We start from the raw sequence: 19,394 nt of genomic DNA, 5'->3' as shown, positions 1-19,394 counted from the left end.
ATCTCTTTTTTTAATTGCAGACTTTGCTGAGAGCCTAGCAACACTAAGTAATGGCTCCGTTTATGGAAGTGTGCAAACTTTATAATGATCTTGTTTTCAACTATAACACCTATCATAGCTGTCTCAGGCAAACAGTACAGGCCGTTCAGCGTCAGCTTCTGAAAGGACAACTGTTCAGCTCTTGAGGAGAGAGGGAGGGAGGGAGAGAGAGAGAGAGAGAGAGAGAGAGAGAGAGAGAGAGAACACCTGCATATACCATTGCAATAGATTTAAGCAAGCAAATATATGTGCCTCAATGATCCCCCCAAGTAGTTTTCACTTTTTGATAAGAAGAAGCTGGGACCCTCAACTGCTCTTGTCTCACAGCTGGTTTCTATCAAAGGAGGCGGTTCGGGAATAAAAAACCCCTCTTGTTTACCATCATTTATTGAGTATGTCCAGGGCATCAAAGTAACATGCCAAATTGTCTGGAACAGCACCTACATCTCTGAATTCAAGTGCGGTTGCTTCCATCCCTGGTAGATATTTGCATATGTGCCGCTCTCCGCATACCCTCCGTCTCCTTGGTCTGCCCATCATTTCCCCATAATCACAGCATTATCTGTTTTTCTCTCCACTGTATGTCTTGTCCCACACCTCTCTCCCATGTGAATAGCAAGTGCTGTCAAATTTTTCCCTTTCTCTCTCACTCACACACCTCTGTTAAGTGCCGTGACCAGGTATCTTTAAAGTAGAGATGAGAGAAATGCCCCTGAGGAATTTCACTGGTGTTATCAAAACTTTTACAGCGGCTCTTGAAATTCACTGCTGGTCTAGTTGCTAATAGCATATTCATTCTCTCTGTGTGTGTGTGTGTGTGTGTGTAGGGGGGAGAGAGATACACTACCTCAATTTTCACAGACAGCTGGAAAAATGTATGCAGGAATTCTGTACTTCTGTGCTGCATATTTTCTTTTCAACCTGCAAATTTCACTTCAGATCTATGGGTAAGGTTTCTAAGCATGCGCGCACACACACACAAAACACACACTGCACACCACTCCTCAAATAGTCCATTCCATGTCCTTTTAAAGGGAATATAAAACCACCGCAAGCGCTAATCTACATTGCATAAGTAGCCAAATTAATTGAATAATGTATCTGAAGACACAAGGGGACGGCTGATCTCTTCTGTTTGCAGATTATTTCTCTTGGTTCCCCACTTCCGATCACTGAGCTTAATTTGCCAAAGGCGTAATTACTTTATGGGCACAAAAACTATAAACGTTATGGACCAGCTGCCAAGGCTCTCAAACAGCGTGCTCTCATGAGATTCTAACAGGAAGCCCAGCCTGAAGGATCTCTTCAGCGCTGCACTCAGAGCATGACTATGGGGCTGAAGTCCAGGGCCCCCACCCAGCAGAAGGAGCAGTTGGTTTGAAGTCCCCTGCCCAAAATGAAACAGAGTTAGCTAACCCCATTTTAAAGTCAGCAAAGCAATCAATACACACTACTACCCTATGTCCACAGTCTGAAATTATCTATGTGGCCGAAAGGGGAGCCTATTAGGGCTGCGAGAGACCCTTGTCTGAAATCCTGCAGAGCCACTGACAGCCAAAACAGGCTGGCCCAACTCATGATAAGGCAACTTCCTATGTTCCTAAGTGCCATCCGTGGTTTCAAATAATAACAAAATCATTCAACAAAATCAATCTGGTACAAGCGGCAATAACGCTCCCACCCACCCATCCCTTTTGTCAAAACTACTTGCCATACAGCTGGAAACTTTACACACGGACTTGGTGATGCAAGAAACATAACAAAATCGTAACTACACCTACTAGCTATAGACCTTCAGTTGCTTTTTATAATGATGTTTGGTTTTCCATTAAGGAACCACAATTGGTCTGTATTTTTTAAAAGCCGATCGTGATTGTGTTTGCATGTACTGTAGTATCTTTTTTAAACAGAACTTCTGGAGCTGAAAAAATTACTGGTGGTGGTCAAACCTTTTATTCTTAAAGACTTGGTTTTTACGGATAATTTTATTTGTTTCCGTACAAGATGTAAAAGGAAAAAAACCAACCACAGATTGATGTCAGATAGATGGAATCAAAGGACAAGAAAGAAGCTATCTGTTGGGATATTCAGTTTTTTTAAATATATATTCTGCCCCCCACAAATGATTAATGCTGTTTTAGCAACAAATCAAATATTAAATACCAATACATCTAAATCTGGATCTGGCATGCTCATGCAAATATTATTGACTTAACAATAATAAACAAAAAATAGTAAGTTGGGGTGCGCTGTTGCTTTTTATTTCAATATTGAATTTCGGGGGGGGGGGAATCTGAAATTGCTTTAATACACACACACACACTCCAAAATAACACACACACACAAATGCCCCACTGAATTTGTATGAAAGCTTCTTACAGTTCTAGCACAGAAATCCCATTTTTCTCAGTAACGTAAACTGCACAGCTTTGGTCAGTACTGAGGTTTGCAAGGGGGCCTGTTTGAGTACATTCCACCCCCAACTAAGGTACCTGCAGTTATAACTACACTTGGGCTCAGGTTACACATTTGCAGAAATACAAAATACAAAAAAAATGAGATGTGCTGCTGACTACTGAAGCACTAAATATCTCATATGCACACTACACATCCAAACAACAGACAACTGTATTTTGTATTGGGAAAGTGAGACACACAAGCCTTATTCAAACCCAAAAAAATCCATCACATTTTTTGAGTAATTGTTCCATTTCTTGTTCAGCAGCTTGTTGTAATTTAAAAAACAAACAAACACTGGATCTAAGAAAGTGTTTGGATGTTTACTATCCCTTCCTTTTTCTTGTCTGATTTGTTGTGACAAAAGAGACCCTTAGAATTAATAATAATAATAATAATAATAATAATAATAATAATAATAATTTTATTTAGACCCCTCCCACCTGGCTGGGTTGCGGGAAGAAGATCCTGCCCTGTTAACATCCCTGGATGTAAATTGTCCAAAACTCACATATGGGAGCACCCCAAAATGTCTGCCATTCAGCAGCAGATTTTGTGTGCTTTAATGTCCAGTAAAGTGACAAATTTGCAAAAACCTGTGACTGCAAGGTATTCTTGAAGCAAACAGGACTATATCCTCCTACGATTCCCAACCAAGGACAAGCTCCTTTGGAAGGTTAATAAAAGTGTCAAAGCTTCACTGTGAACAATCTTTATCTGTACCAGAACCGTTATTGTACAATTAACAGTCACCCTACTGGTGCCCTTGAGAGAGGGAGGTATCATTGTCCCATCTTCTTTTTTAATAGGATTATGGGTAGTGGAGAATTCCCAACCACAGGATGTGACCCAAATAAAGAGAACACATCGAGAATGGAAGCAAAGTTTTTGTTAGACTGATAGAGTCAAACAAACACACAAAAACTATTTGCAAACTATTGTTGATGCAAAATGGTTGGTCTTGAGTTAGCTCCAAAGTTCAAATGATGCAGTGTGGCTCACCTAGTAATTTAAACTGGATTAATTTTTGTTGAGGTGTGGGGCTGTAAACTGCCCGGCAATGGACACTTCCCCACATAGCAGTTATGCAGAACTCAGCCCATAAGCCCAATATGAAGCTGTATGAGGAAGAGTTGTGTCTAACTTGAAAGTTTATATGGTGTTAACCAATTACTTTCGTTGTCCAATTTCACCAGACTAAAATGTGGAAACGATTGAAATGAGAAAGAATTCTTCATCAACCTAGTGAAGAATTCTGTCCAGTGCCTAATGAATTCTTTACTATGCATATTTCAAAGTTAGCACAAGCAGACTGAAAAAAAATATTATTATTATGCTGGGTTTGGCCACTTAAAGAGCTCTGTAATGATCACACTGAAACGCTATTAAAACTTCTTCAACCACTGTAAACGATTTTGAGCCTTTTCAATTAAACGATTCACAAGGTGGTCTGCTTGGCTAAGATATGTAAGGAAATATATATTATTGATCCAGCTTCTACTGACACACAGGGTCTTTGAGATACACAAAAAAAGGTTGACTTAAGGGTGAATACCCAATCCCATTTTTTCTGCATCGAGTTCACTCCCATCACTTAACTTGAGAAGAGGTGTACACATCAATCCTGCTGTTTCTAATAAAATGCTGCATTTTTGTGCATTCCCGCCCCCCAACCAGCTTCCATCCAAATTGAGACAAACAACTTGCATTTTAAGCTGGTAATACAAACACATCCTAAAAGTTCTGTGCAGCTGCTGAGACCTGAGTAACTCAAAAAGGTTGTGTTGTGTGTATATCTACAGCAAAAGACAGTAGGGCAATTTGCTTATCTTTCCCATTGCTGAACTGCTTGTGTAGCTCAAAAGACCGCACAGTCGTATATCAGCAGCACTTGGTGCACTATGAGGCGTTATCTGCCTTTTCCGTTGCCTGATTGAGAGATCTGTTATGTCAAAAGCTTGCATACTCTTGCACCAAGCATCAACCAGAGACAGAGGAAGCATTTTGTTTGGAAAAGCATGCAAACTTGCAGCTTACACAGCTCACCTTGTCCGGGGGTGTTGGTTCTGATGCAGTGATGCAGTCTTCATACCCTGGGCCACTAACTAGGTTTCCAATAATCAGAAGCTTACAATGAAGAATGAGAAACCAAGTTTCAGAATCCTAACATTCACTAAAAACGGTATTGTAAGGAGTAGCAACAAATGAGGACTATCTCCTCTGTGCTTTTGAACATGTCCTTCCATTTGGCTAAAGGCATGCGTCATGCAGTTCACAGTCCCATGGTTTGTATCTGAAATTCCTTGAAACCACAGTCAAGTTAAAAAAGTGTCCCAATACAGAGTTTTCCTACAAAATGACCATTCTTGGGTCACCAACTACCCTTCTTCTGCAAAGGACATTCCACCTCCTGAAACATGATTTTTGGTTCCTATTAAATAAAGCATCTTTACACGACTGCTGGCCTGCAGCACACTAACACCTTGTTCATGAAACATAAAAAATTACAGGAAAATCAACACAAGTTAGGAGGGGGAAGGCAACCCCACCGCATCCAGACTCCTGAGGGGGATAGAGGAGGGTTTTCCAAAAGTTCCCTTTGCTTCTCTCTTACAGAAACCGGATCACTTGGAGAGATAAAACCAGGTGAGAGCAGGTATAGATGGAACAGAGGGACAGAAGGAGAAATAGGCAAGAAAGTGAATTGCAACGGGGGGGGGGAGATCAAGGAGAGAAATTGAGGCGGAAAACGTGAAGGGGGGAGGAATTAGGAAGGGAAGGTGGAAAGTGGAATACAGGCAAAGACAAACAGACTCCTTCGAAGCTTAAAGTATCTGTTTGCAAAGAATCTGTAATCCAATATCTAGATGATATTCCCAAAACTACTAAAACGGTTTCAGGATTATTTAAATTGAGATTTTTAAAGTTAAATTTAAAACTACTTAATGGTGGCTACCGAGTCTTTCCGTCTGGATTACCCACGTTTTATGGATTTCCCCCTCCCTTTCTTCTATGAATTTTACTGTCGAAAGTATGCCAATAAAGGCTGAATGAATGACAGACAGAGAAAATGAATGGAAGGGACTGACAGGTAGGAGCAGCGACTGGCAGGAGATGCAAGGCTCTGACGGAGGGCAGGTGGGTGGGTTAAGATGGGCTTGCCCTCCTTCCCTCTTTCGAAAGCGTTTCCCCGGTGCGTGGGGCACGCAGAAGTCTCCTGCGTGCTCCTAAAGCCCACTTTTTTCCCTCCCCCACGCACACCTGCCCGTGAGTTAACGGACCGGTTCCGCCTCCTTCGCCTTTTTGCACAGCCAAATGCGATTCTCTGGAGAGGGGGAGAATCCCTGCAAGCGCCTAGATACACACACCTCTTTATACCGCCCACCCCCCCTTCTCCTCCTACCCCACGCACCCAGCCCCCCACATGCAGTTTACCTGGCCAGCTGCTGCTCAGCCGGGCATGGCTTGCAACATCTTCCCCTCCTCGCGGGCAGCTAGCAGGTAGCAGCAAGCAGCAGCGCAGCGCCCGCTCTAGGGCAGAGTGCGCGTGCCAACGCCGCGCGCCAGCCTCCCCGGACCCTTGGGGACGCGCACGCGCGCCATCCCGGGCTCGTGGGGGGGCGTAGCTGCCGGCCGCTCCCCCGCCTCGCGCTGCGGTGGGGGGAGAGCCGTGACCCGGGCGAGCGGGCCAAGCACGACAGCTGCACCAATTAGCGCCCAAGGGGGGGAAAACGTTTTGCATTGCTGGCTCCTTGGGGGGGGGGGGGAGAGGGAGAGGGGGGGCATCACCCGCCTGCCTTTAAGGAGCCGGGAGTGTTTGCTTGCTTGTTTAGCCTAATCACCCCGGGGGGATCACCCAAAATAAATAGCAGGGGAACCAAACCAGGGCTGGAGCCAAGATTTTTCGCAAAGGACAAAACATTGGAACCAACTTCTAGGGGCCAAAGTCCCTTCGCCCCCCCCCCCATAAAATATTTGAGAGCCCCCTCTCCAAGCTGATGGGCATTGCCAATCAAATGGTGTGCATGGGCCGTGTCATGTGATTGATTACGCAGCACTGGGCTTACCTGCCGGCCTACCCCAAAATTTTATTCAGGTTGGCACCCTTGGGGCAAGATGTCTTGCCCTGTCTCCCCACGCCCCCATGTGCTGCAGCTTACTTTGACAGCTGGAACCCAGGAGGTGCACTGGAGGGGAGGACCACCAAGGGCGTGCGGGTGGGTTCGGTGTGCAGGGCTGGCCCATGCAGGAGACAAGGTGAGGCGACGGCCTTGGGCAGCAAGATACACAGGGGCGGCGGATTTTGGCCTCCGAGGAATGCCTCGTGTGCTGCCACAGGGGCAGCGATGGCTGTGGCGTGTTGCTTGGAAGCCAGACCTGCCACCAGTTCAGCAGCCATCCCCTAGTACTCACCCCCAACAGCCTCTTGGCAAATGGGACGCGTTGCTGATCTCCTCCTAGGGAAGAAATGGCGGGGGCTGTCCTCTGAGATGATTCAGAGCTACTCCCATCCCACAACATCAGCCTTGATTCCCACTTCATCTGTCAGGTAAGGTTTACTTGATTCTCCCTGATGTAGATCTTCACCTGCCCCTTCTTCTCTGGTGGTGGGAGAGAGGGGCAACATTTTGTGGTCACCTCAGGTGCCAAAATGTCTTGGACCAGACATGCGTGCGTGTGTGTGTGTGTGTGTGTGTGTGAGAGAGAGAGAGAGAGAGAGAGAGAGACAGGGACAGGGACAGGGCCAAGGGTGCCAACTTGAATAAAATATTGGGGGGCCCAAGTAAGCCCCACCCCACATAATTGATCACAAGACACACACTATTTGAATAGCAATGCTCATCAACCTAGAGGGGACCAGCTCACTCAAATAATTTTATTGGGGTCCCTAGGAATTTGCTCCTACGGACAGGGCTGACCCAAGACATTTGGGTCCTGAGGTAAGCCACAAATGGCTCCCCACTCCCACCAGGGAAGAACAGGTGAGTGAAGATCTACATTAGGAGCAAGGCGGGGAATAATGATCTACAAGGGGAACAAGGACGGGAGGAGAGTGGCAGTGCCTCCAATTCTCCAAGAGAGTCAACATTGGAGGGGAGGTCTTCTGAGGAGGTGGCAGATCAGGCCTCTTAAGAAGCATGCTGCATCCTCCATGATACATTCCTTGGAGGCCAGATCTGCTGCCCCTGTAGTTCCCACTCCCCAAGTTATTTGCCTCACCTTGCTTCACAGGTGAGCTGGAACAGCATTTTCCGTACAAGAACTGGCAGGAAAGCTAAGGACGGAGGGCAGGGCCAGACCATGATGTTTTACCGCCTGAGATACCACAGCATATTGACCCTCACTCCACCCCCCCATACCCCATCAAGGTGCAAGGCCAGCTAAGTTATTTTGGTGGCAGACATTTCTTCCCTCTCCCTGGCATAAAAATAAATAAATCCAAAAATGATATATTAAATAACTTAACATTTTGCTGCCCTTTCAAAAAAATCTGCCTGAGGCAGCCACCTCACTTTGCCTAATGGTAGGACTGGCCCTGACAGAGGACGCAGTAAGGAGATATAAATAAACTTACGAAGGGGTGAAGCAAAGGGACGGGATTTCTTCGCTTTCTGTCATTTCCCAATGGAACTGAGAGGGTCTCACCCAACTGAAATGAGACAAAAATGTATTTGCTGTGACAAAATGTGCTTATCGGCATAGGCTTAGAACGCTTTCTAAAGGCTGCAATCTGTACCTGCTTGCTTGGGGTAAAACCCCTCGGAACTCAGTGGAACTTTTTTCTGGGTAGACATGTAGGATGATAGATAGCCTGATAGGTCAATAAACACCATTGTAGTCACTGTGTTCAGTTTCTGGGGGAAACAGCATTGGGAGGGGGCCGTTAACCTGATCCTTTTTGCAGGCTTCCCAGAAGGATTTGGCTGGCCACTTTTGGCAGCAGGATACTGGGCTAAGATGGGCCTTTCTTTTTGTCTCATCCAGGAGTCAAGGCTCTTCCTTACATTCGAAAGGAGGTGGGAGCGTGTCCATTTTTTGCTCTTTGCATTGAACAGGTGAACCACAGGTCAAATTCAACAGTTGTAGCATTCCCCAAAATGAGAACACCCCAGCTTTCCCTGAAGAATTTTAGCCTGCTGTTATTCAATATTATAATTGATAATAAGTTAACATTGTTCAGCTCTGAATTTGTATCTGAATCATAGAGTTTGAAGGTACCTTTATAAAGTCATCGTCCAACTCAATTTAGGATCACGAGCACAGGATGCAGCAGCTACAGCATCCCTTGGCAGGTGGCCCGCCAGCCAGCAAAGGAGAGCTCATCACTTCCTGAGTAGGCCGTCTATTCCACTGGCAAAACAACTCATACCGTTACAACGTTTCTCTTAACATGTAGCTGACATCTGCTTCCCAAAAGTTTCTACCCATTGGTTCTGGGGCCCTGCCTTCTGGACCACACCTCTGTGCCCAACATCCCATTCATGTTATCTTTCAGCATTGGTGAGGACCACGCAACATATGCATTGTTGTTGTTTAGTTGTGCCCAACTCTTCGTGACCCCATGGACCAGACCAAGCCAGGAACGCCTGTCATCTACTACCTCCCGCAGTTTGGTCAAACTCATGTTAGTATCTTCAAGAACACTGTCCAACCATCTCGTCCTTTGTCGTCCCCTTCTCCTTGTGCCCTCCATCTTTCCCAACATCAGGTTCTTTTCCAGGGAGTCTTCTCTTCTCATGAGGTGGCCAAAGTATTGGAGCCTCAGCTTCAGGATCTGTCCTTCCAGTGAGCACTCAGGACTGATTTCCTTAAGAATGGATAGGTTTGATCTTCTTGCAGTCCATGGGACTCTCAAGAGTCTCCTCCAGCACCATAATTGAAAAGCATCAATTCTTTGGCAATCAGCCTTCTTTATGGTCCAGCTCTCACTTCCATACATCACTACTGGGAAAACCATAGCTTTAACGATACGGACCTTTGTCGGCAAGGTGATGTCTTATGCATACGTTGTCTTTTAAGGGACAGGATGGTGTCACTGCCAGCTTCGCATCCGCATCAGGGTTGCCAGCAGATCAGCTCATCAACTTGATATGCATGTGTTCGAAAGCGAAACCTTTTATGGCAAGAAGATGAACATTATTGCCTGCTTATCACACTACTCTTAGAAGGCAACCAAATACACAGCATGGATGCTTTTGGCTGCATGTTATGTGGGGGCAGGGGAACTGAACGATGGGAAAAGTGGGTGATGAACTTTGTGGAGGAAGGGGAATAGATTTTTGAAAAGCCTGCTTTTGGAAAACTGTATCCCAGAAAAAGAACCCGGGTAACAAACACTTCTAGAAGGAGGCCTGAATATATCACACAGAGTCCACTACTGACAGCTCAGGGTGGCTTGTTTAGGGGTGGAAATCCCGTACTGTTCAGCTGGAGGCGATGAAAGGCTCACATTATAACAGCTGTCCTGGACTGGGGCCACTTAATAACGTTGAACAGCATCTGTTATGAAAGCCCTTTCATGAGTGCACGGCCTTTGGAACACTTCAAATTTAAGCAAATACCTCCAGAGTTGTTTGCTGTTGACACTGACCCAACAACCACCTTTGGCAAGTCAAGTAAGCCATGTTCAGCCATCAGAAAGCTTTGACTTGGATGCTATCATTAATTTTTATTTCTTCTTTTCTAGCATTTAACACAGTTGGGAGTAACCAACAGTTTCCCCATCCAAGCGCACCACGTTTTGCAGAAATCAACTGGCACTGAAATCCAGCTACCCTACAAGGGCAGGAAAGCAATATAGATATATATACAATTATATTGCCCTTTCGTGTTCCCGGAAAGAGGGTGTTTGCTTTTTAAGTAAGGGTAAATTGGTTACTGGATGTTTTATTTAAAACTCCTTTCGCTGACTCCTTTTGCAGAGCTGCTTTATTATTAATTACTCTCCAGCATCCAAAAGTTCAAGGCTTTAAAAGCCACTGGGTGGACAGCTATAAAAACAGAAGCTCATCACACATGCCCCTCCGCCCAAGGAAACAAGCAAACTGATACTCAATCTGCACACTAGTTTTACTTATCTGATGGATAAGGGTTTTTTTTAGAAGGCCGCATTCCAAGGGCTAACAACAGATTTGAAATATTTTTTTGTTCCCCACCCCCTGCAAGTTGTAGCTCATTGGAGTCAGGACTCCCTCTCTCCAGACTTTTGGAGAGATCCTTTCTTCGGGGCATCATGTAGTGTCCCAAATAGAAATACTTCAAGGAGTTTGGTGGTCCAGCAGAGATTTGCTAGACTGCTCCGCTCATGTTTGGAATCTAATTTCCATGCAGTCAGGAAGGGAACGCCATCCACCAATGCTTTCAGTTCTTATTTTTTAATCTGCCTCCATTCTTGTGCATTTCAGCAGCTGCATGGCCAGTGATGTGGGACGAAGAGAGTTGAAGACTATCAATATTTGGAGGGCCACATGTTCCATATCTACCCCTGTGCTAGACTTTGGCAGGTCATAATGCCTATCTCCGTGCCATGATAAGCATCACCTGATTATTCCTGTAGATCAAGCTGCTGTTAAATACACAAAAGACAGGCCACTTTTTCTTTTGGTCAGTAACCCTACTGGCTGGGAGCCCTACAATGGGAAACCAATACCTCAAGAACCACCTCTCTCCATATGAACCTACCTAGACCCTGTGGACATCATCGGAGGCCCTTCTTTGTGTGCCCCTGCCATGAGAGGCCCAAAAGGTGGCAACACAAGAACGTGCCTTTTCTGCAGTTGCTCCCTCTCCCCAGGGAGGCTTGTCGGGCACCTTCATTATACACCTTTAGGTGCCAGGTGAAAACATTCCTCTTTAACCAGGCCTTTGGCAGAGTAACATCCATTTTAAATGTGCTTGTGGGAAGGAGAGGTGTTATTTTTTCTTTCTTTCTTTTGTATTTTGTGTTTCTGTTTTGTATTTTTATGCGTTGAACCGCCCTGGGGTCCTCAGATGAAGGGTGGCATACAAATTTGATAAATAAAATGATAAATAAATACATCAGAGGTGTGGAACCTCAATTCCATGGGCCTAGTTAGGCATGGCATGGGTCCGAGTTAGGCACACAGCCGTTTCCCCCAAACTACACTCACCAGTCCCATTCCTGATGCCATATATGGGGTGGGCAGAGATGAATCTGACAGCAAACAGGGAGCCTTAAAGTACACTCCTGATTATTCCTTGGCAAGTGAAGCTTGCTGTCAGCACCATTCAGTTGATCAGTACTGACAGCAAACCTGCTGGGATCAAAAGCTGTGGAGTTCCTGTTGGGGAATCCTGTAGCATGGCCAATCCCTGCCCAGAGCAGGCTTGTTGTCAGTACATAGAATTGTAGAGTTGGAAGGGACAGTGCCGGTCATCTGATCCAACCTCTTGCAATACAGGAATCTCAACTAAAGCACCCATGGCAGGTGGCCATCCAACCTCTGCTTAAAAACCTCCAATGTTTTCCCAAAGCCAGCAATGCAAAATATCTTCCTCTGCAGGTATGGCTTGAGCTACAACCCCAAATGGAAAAAAACAAAAAAAAACTTTGGGTTACCTAACGTCACCAGGTGATTGACACCCACCTGTCAAAATGGACTGCCATCTGGAAAAGGTTTCTCATATCCATCATTACCACCCAGGCCAATTGTTATTTTGCTTTCCTCCACATCACCTGATTTAGCTCACCACTGTTGGTATATAGATCATTCAAAATCTCTCACTTTCTGCAAGCAGCGCTGCACCTACCTGATCTGGAGCATGCAATAAAGCAGGGGACGGAGAGGGGGAGCAGAGTCTGGACTGGTGAAATTCCTGTAGGAGAAGCCCTGTTGAGTTGACTCAAAGGCCCGTCTAGTCCACCATTTGTTTCCCACGATGTCCAACCAAGATGCTTCCAAGAAGCTTACAACCAGGGATGCACAGTAGTCCTCTTTCTCTGTTGCCCCGGTGCAACTAGTATTCAGTGGCATCTAGACTATAAGAAGTGCAGAGAGACAAAATTAGATACTCCATCAATTATAATATTGCCTCTTGGCCTGAAGCTTCTGTCTTCCAAATGAGTCACTAGAGATAGTCAACGAACCACAAAGCTGTGCCTACCCTACTTGCTCTTGTGGTCTCCAGGATCTCACCTGGCGGGCTTCAAACCAGACTGTCCCTTCTTGGCTTGGCAGGGCTGGAGCTACAAAACCGTGACATGTTAACCCAAAATGTGTGCTCCATGGCCCCTTTTGATGTTGGCAGGTTGCCCTAGGATACTCAACACTTAGCTTGCATGTACATGATCCAAGGAGTCAAGCTAAGCAGCATGACATTGTGCAGTAATAGGACTTAAGCAGTATATGACATTGTGTAGGATTCTTGGTTGCATTCCTCTAATTCATGTACAGCTTCCAGCTTTCAGTCTGAGAGCTCAACCAAGCATATTCTGTGACGTCACCAAAAATGGTAGGATGTAACATGTTGTTGTTTGTTGTTGTTATTGTTGTTTAGTTGTGTCTGACTCTTCGTGACCCCATGGACCAGAGCACGCCAGGCACTCCTGTCTTCCACTGCCTCCCACAGTTTGGTCAAACTCAAGTTCGTAGCTTTGAGAACACTGTCCAACCATCTTATCCTCTGTCATCCCCTTCTCCTTGTGCCCTCAATCTTTCCCCACATCAGGGTCTTTTCTTCTTGCAGTCCATGTAATATGTAGCTTGTACAAAAATTTTTTTGCATAAATATGTGTGCCCCCAAATCTGTACTATATAATATCTATTGGACAACTTAGACCTTCCCCAGAATTGTTAAATGCCATTCAGCATTTTCTGCTGGTTAAGTGCTATATAGTTCACTGAACAGAGTGAAATAACATTCAGGGGGAAAAGTGAAGAGCTTTCATTCTGCTGGCAATTATAACTAAGATAATTATTACTTTTTAAGAACTCTTCCCTAGAAACAGGGAGTGCTCCCTTGCTGGGCAATCCTGTTTTAAAAAAATAAAAATCAATGCAATATGTTTTCTCCTCCTCTATAAATAATTACAGAAGCTCTAATGGATCTCATACCTTAGCTGTCAAGATGCTGATAGTAGTGCTATAGCCGACTTATTTACAGAGGGGGAGATGACAGAGCCAGTATTTTGCTGCAATCACTACTTGTATGCAGCTTTGCTCTTTCAAAGTGCTCTCCGAATGTCTTAAGCCTAGTCCGGAGCCCTATTCCTTGTTTAAGAAATTCCCAGAGACAGTGAAGTTCTCTGAGCGATTCTTTAACCGAAACACAACACAAAGGCAGCCTTTCTATAAGGTTCTTCAGTTTGCATTCCATTCTAAACCCAATATTGAAGGGTTTTGTAGACTTTAGTGGGAAGCATTGTGTGTGGAAGAGGATGGCTGCAGGATAGGAAAGTCAAGTAAATTCACAGTAGTTTGCATATATGCCAGGCCTCCCCCCCCCAGTTCCAGCACCTCTCAGGTGGGCACCATTACCATTCTAAGAGAACGAGGAAGGTGTTTGTGGTGAGTTCCGGCACCTCTTTTTCTATCAAAATAGCACTGGTATATGCTATACCTTTAAAGTATAGTTGAAGCACATTCTTTCTCTCAAAGAATTCTGGACGTTGTACTTTACCTCACACAGCAGGCCCAGCTCACCCATGAGGCAAGGTGAGGTGATCGCCTCAGGCAGCAGTCCCCAATGTTGATCTTTCTCTCTCCCCCACCCCTTGTTCCTGATGTAGATCTTCCCTTGCCCCTCCTTTGCTGGTAGGGAGACGGATGCTATTTTGGGATTTGCCTTAGGGGCTGGCCTTGCCTCTTCAACAAACTACAGTACAGTGGTGCCTCGCAAGACGAAATTAATTCGTTCCGCGAGTTTTTTCGTCTAGCGAATTTTTCGTCTTGCGAAGCACGAAATCCCATAGGAATGCATTGAAATTCAATTAATGTGTTCCTATGGTAAAAAAAAAGTCCAAATAAAGCCAAATTTGGTACAACAAGAGTTTATTAAGTGCTCTTTAAAGTCACACATACTGTAAAGAGCATTTCAAAAATTGAAGGAACAATAAATTAAGTTTCTAAACATGACAGAAAAACATTTAAAAATCAACAAAGTGTACAGTACATTTTCTAAGATTCTGGGGGACAACTCGAAGAAGGTTCCTCTTCCACTCTTTGCTTCTTGCTGAAGAACCTGTCCATGGTCTGCTGCTTCATCCGCCTTTTCAGCACCTCCCTGAAAGACGTGATGACCCTCGTATCAAAAGTGTTCGCAAGGTCACGTGTCAGGTCCTTGTCAGGGTGGTGCCGCTGTGCAAAAGCCTGCACATCTTTCCACTTCTGGCAAATGTCCCCCAGTTCTTTGGAGGACAGTCGTTCCTCAGTTGCTTCCTCCTCTTCCAGCGATCTCGTCTTGAACCGGGCAAACCAGCCTCTGCTTGCCTTGAAGACTTCTGGCTCACCTGAGATTCCTGGCTGTTGCCGGACGAGGTCTGCGTGCAAGGCCTTGGCCTTCTCACAAATGACGGCCTCAGTCACTGTGTCCCCTGCATGCTGCTTCTCTTCTAACCAGATGAGCAGCAACTTCTCCACCTCCTCCAGAACAGCTGGGCGGTTCTTCACGATCCTGGTGACTCCCTTGGCTGCATCAGTCGCAAGGATCTTCTCCCTCATCTTCAGGATGGTCCCGATGGTCGATGGATTCCTCCCGTACTCCCTGGCGAGGTCTGTCACACGCATTCCGCCGTCGTGCTTCCGGATTATCTCCTTCTTCATTTCCAGCGTAACCTTCTCCTTCTTCCCCTCGCTGGCCTCTGCAGCAGCAGTCTTCTTGGCTCCCATGGCAGCACAGCTCCTACCTTCGCAACCCCCCCCCAAAAAAAAAATCCAAAAAAAATCAGTGGTTCACATCCAAAAAATTCAAAAGCACCCAGCCACCCACCACACAGAAATTCAAACCCAGAACCAAGTCCTTGAATTCCAAACACCCCAACCCAAAATCCAAAAAAAGTTTTAAAAGTTTAACTTACCGAATGACTGCAAAAGAAGTTTTGGAAAAGCTTCAAAAATCACCAAAGTCTTCAAAAACCTCAACTATTCCCCCAGCTACCCACCACACAGAAATTGTTGCAAACCCCTCCCCAACTGTTCCCCCAGTCACCCGCCACACAGAAATTCAAACCCAGATTTTTTTATTTAAAAAAACAGCAGAGTGGCCCAATGGTCACAGAAAATCATAAAAATGCAGAAAAAAACCACACAAGCTTCCAGATTCTTGCAAACCCCTCCCCAACTGTTCCCCAAGCCACCCACCACACAGAAATTCAAATCCAGAAAGAACAGCAATCCAGTCACAGGGCCCCTTCAGACTGCCCCCTCCACATGCCATGGACACAATAATAGTGATTAATTTATACTGGACCATCCTCAGGTCATTCCACTCTATTAGTTGTTCTGCAGCACTTCTCCAGTGTTATTGCATTATTCCACTCTTCCACTATAGCGCAACAAAAGGATACAGGACTGTGCCTAACCACCCCAATACCGTGAGCACAAATAATAATGAATGGGCAATATAAAGGAGTATAGTAAAGGAAAGAGCCAGTAAAGGCTCAGGACCGCAATACCTCAAGGACTGCCTCTTTCCATATGAACCTACCCGGACCCTGAGATCATCCTCCGAGGCCCTCCTTCGTGTGCCTCCTCCATGAGAGGTCCGGAGAGTGGCAACACGAGAACAGGCCTTCTCTGCGGTGGCTCCCTGCCTGTGGAATGCTCTCCCCAGGGAAGTTTGCCTGGCCCCTTCATTTAGGCAGCAGGCAAAAACGTTCCTTTTTAACCAGGCCTTTGGTTAATCTGTTTGACATCCTGTACTCTTTTAAAATGTGGCTCTTGGTGTGTGGGGGAGGTTAGTGGGTTGTTGCTTTTATTCTGATTATATATGTTGTGATCTTTTCTGTGAACTGCCCTGTGACCTCCAGGTATAAGGCAGTATATAAACTCAATAAATATAATTAATAATAATAATAATAATAATAATAATAATAATAATAATTTTGTTGTTGTTGTTCTTGTTGTTGTTGTTACTTGGGCCTATGGCTTCCCACAGTGGCATAATGGTTCAGAGCAGAGCTCCAATAGGAAGGCTGGAATTCAAGTCTCCCTGCAGGTGGTAACTCCTGGGAAGAACTGAGCTCTCAGTTCCATATTGGGCAGCAACGCAGAAACTGCATTGGGTGACTGTAGAGGTAACGCTCCGCTTTGCAAAGGAAAACCTCGCACCAGACGTGCAACAGTATGTCAAGGAGCGTTGCGCCTGCTTTCCCTGACCTTTTGCCTTCTTGACTAGAAAACAGGGTTTCCCCCCTGACCTTTTGTCCTCTCACAGTTTGTTAGACATATCACTTGGCTGGAGCATGACCGGGAACGCAGACGTAATCAAGTATCGGGGGGAACATCTGAGGAAAACACCTGCTGGCACGTGTATTTGCTAATGCTGGAAAAGTCCGTAGATGGAAATATGTTAAGTTCAGGGTGGTTTCGCTGCTGTTTCCAATTGTAGACTTCTGCTAATAAAAGGAGCCTCAGCAGAGCTAGCCGGCAGCTTGCTTGGAGCATGCTTGCCAGCGTGCTTCCGCACAGCTCACCTGCATCCAACCTCCTGTTGTCTCCATTATTCCTACAGGTGACAGTCTGGGGGTAGGCACTCTCTCGTCCCTCCCTGTGATTCTGTGAAATGATCCAAAGTCTCCACGAGAAAGAACTACCACTCAGTATAATAAGCATGGCGCAGGAATGTTTCTTGCTTCTCATAAAGGTGAAGGGGCTCATCCAATGAGACTGCTTGGCAGCGAGTTCAGCTCAGTCAGGAGAAAGTTCTTCACGTAAACCATAAACGTATGGCCGTGAGTCAGCCCATGTTGCTTTAAACACTCATGCACCCGACAACGTGTCTTATTAATACAACTGCCTGGTAACAGCTAGCCATACTCAATGGCAGTCAGTTTTCTAAACAGCAGGGCAAGGTCATGGTGGTTGAGTACAGTTGCTTGGGGATATGGGAGGGAATGAGTCAGAAGAAAATGGAGGTGCAGGCAAGGTGAGAGGAGTGAGATTCAGGAGCAACTTTCCAGGGAAAGGTGGAACAATAGAAAAGTGGCTTGGTGGATTGAATAGGGGTACTGCTCCGAGCACAGGGGATGGTATATAAGCAGGTGTGTGTGGGAGGAAGGCCAAGAACATGAATGCAAAGACTTAGAAGAGAGAATAAAGGCAGTGATGTAGCTTCAGGGCAAACAAAACAAAAGAAAACAAAAGCATGCTACAAAGGCATGCTTTGGGATCATGTGCTTGCAATGGCCTCTTCCTCCTTGAAGATAGGAAGGGGATATCTACAAGCCCAGCTTTTACATTATCATTACCGTATTTTTCGCTCTATAGGACGCACTTTTCCCCCTTCAAAAATGAAGGGGAAATGTGTGTGCGTCCTATGGAGCGAAGAAGCCATAGCCCCGCGACCCTCTCCCGACTGGAGAGGTGACACGCGGCTATGGCAGGAACCTCTACAGCCCCGTGTCACCTCTCCAGCCGGGAGAGCACGCGCACGGGGCTAAAGAAGCCCCCCGCGACCCTCTCCCGGCTGGAGAGGTGACGCGTGGCTATGGCAGGAGCCTCTATAGCCGCCCGTCACCTCCCCAGCCGGAAGAGCGCGTGCGGGGAGTGTCTGCAAGCCTCGCGCACCCGGCAGTAGGTCCCACCGGGTGCGCGAGGCTTGGGGCGGCAGCCTGTCGCCCGATGCACGGGGAGCCCTCGGGAGGGCTCCCCCTGCTTCGGGCGAGTGTCTGCAAGCCTCGCGCACCCGGCAGGAGGTCCCACCGGGTGCGCGAGGCTTGGGGCGGCAGCGGACTGCTTGCGCGCACCTAGAAGCTTGGGGCGCGCTGAGCTCAGCACGCCCCAAGCTCCTGGTATAGCGCAGCGATCCGCTAGCCCTGGGAGAGCCCCGCGGCTCTCCCAGGGCTAGCGGACTGCTTGCCGGCACGCAGAAGCTTGGGGCGCGCTGACCTCAGCCTGCCCCAAGCTTCTGGATTAGCGCAGGGGTCCGCTAGCCCTGGGAGAGGCGCCCGGCTCTCCCACGCTAGCGGAGACCTTGCCGGCACGCAGAAGCTTGGGGCGCGCTGAGCTCCGCACGCCCCAAGCTCCTGGTGTAGCGCAGCGCACCTGGGGGGGAAATAAATTTTTTCCCCTTTATTTCCCCCCCAAAAATCTAGGTGCGTCTTATGGGCCGGTGCGTCTTATGGAGCGAAAAATACGGTATTTCTTCTTGAATGTATTAGTCACTTTTTCACAAAAAGGGACCCAAAAGCAAGAGGTTGGATTCTCCGTACAGTTGCTACAATGGAGAGTAGATTTTGCAGGAACCACTAGGGCTTCCCATGGAACGATGCTTAGCTGCGACCAGTGTCGCTTTCTCCGATTCTCTCACAAATACAGCCACACATTGCTCAAAGCAAAGCTGAAATAAGTGCTTAGTTAGAACCATAGAATTATAGAGTTGGAAGAAACTCAGGGGATCATTCAACCCCCTGCAATGTACAAATCTCAACTGGAGATCCATTACAGATGACCATCCACCCTCTGCTTAAAAACCTTCAATGAAGGAGAGTCCCCTACTTTCCAAGGGAGTCTGTTCCACTGTCAAACAGCTCTTACAGCCAGAAAGTTCTTCCCGATGTTTAGTTGGAATCTCCTTTCTTGTAACTTGAATCCATTGGTTCAGGTCCTACCCGCCGGAGCAGGAGAAAACAAGCTTGCTCTACAGTATCTCCTGGGACATATGCAGAGTTCCAGTTGAACTGAACTGTTAGCACCAGTCCTCAGCAGCCAAGCACCACT

General features: G+C 46.4%; 1 protein-coding gene and 1 long non-coding RNA gene across 3 annotated transcripts in view; one reads left to right on the top strand and one right to left on the bottom strand.

Moving 5' to 3' along the window:
• ZNF385C (zinc finger protein 385C) overlaps positions 1-6,058 on the bottom strand; it is a 168,442-nt gene extending 162,384 nt beyond the window's left edge. Inside the window, exons 1-2 of one of the 2 annotated variants that reach the window (XM_081166474.1) lie at positions 5,932-6,057; positions 4,543-4,623 (exon numbers count right to left, since the gene is read on the bottom strand). The gene's annotated coding sequence lies outside the window, so the exon portion shown is untranslated. Of the gene's footprint in view, positions 1-4,542; positions 4,624-5,931 lie in introns of both variants that reach the window. The other variant, XM_081166472.1, reaches the window with a different exon arrangement.
• The window catches only part of LOC308571476, a 379,389-nt gene that overhangs the window by 346,475 nt on the left and 13,520 nt on the right, over positions 1-19,394 (top strand). The gene's annotated exons all lie outside the window — the stretch shown is intronic.

The sequence above is a fragment of the Podarcis bocagei genome (assembly GCF_964188305.1).
Source record: "Podarcis bocagei genome assembly, chromosome: 13".
In the NCBI taxonomy this organism is placed as follows: Eukaryota; Metazoa; Chordata; class Lepidosauria; order Squamata; family Lacertidae; genus Podarcis; species Podarcis bocagei.
The sequence above is the reverse complement of the archived record's forward strand: the minus strand, read 5'-3'. Positions and strand labels throughout refer to the sequence as shown.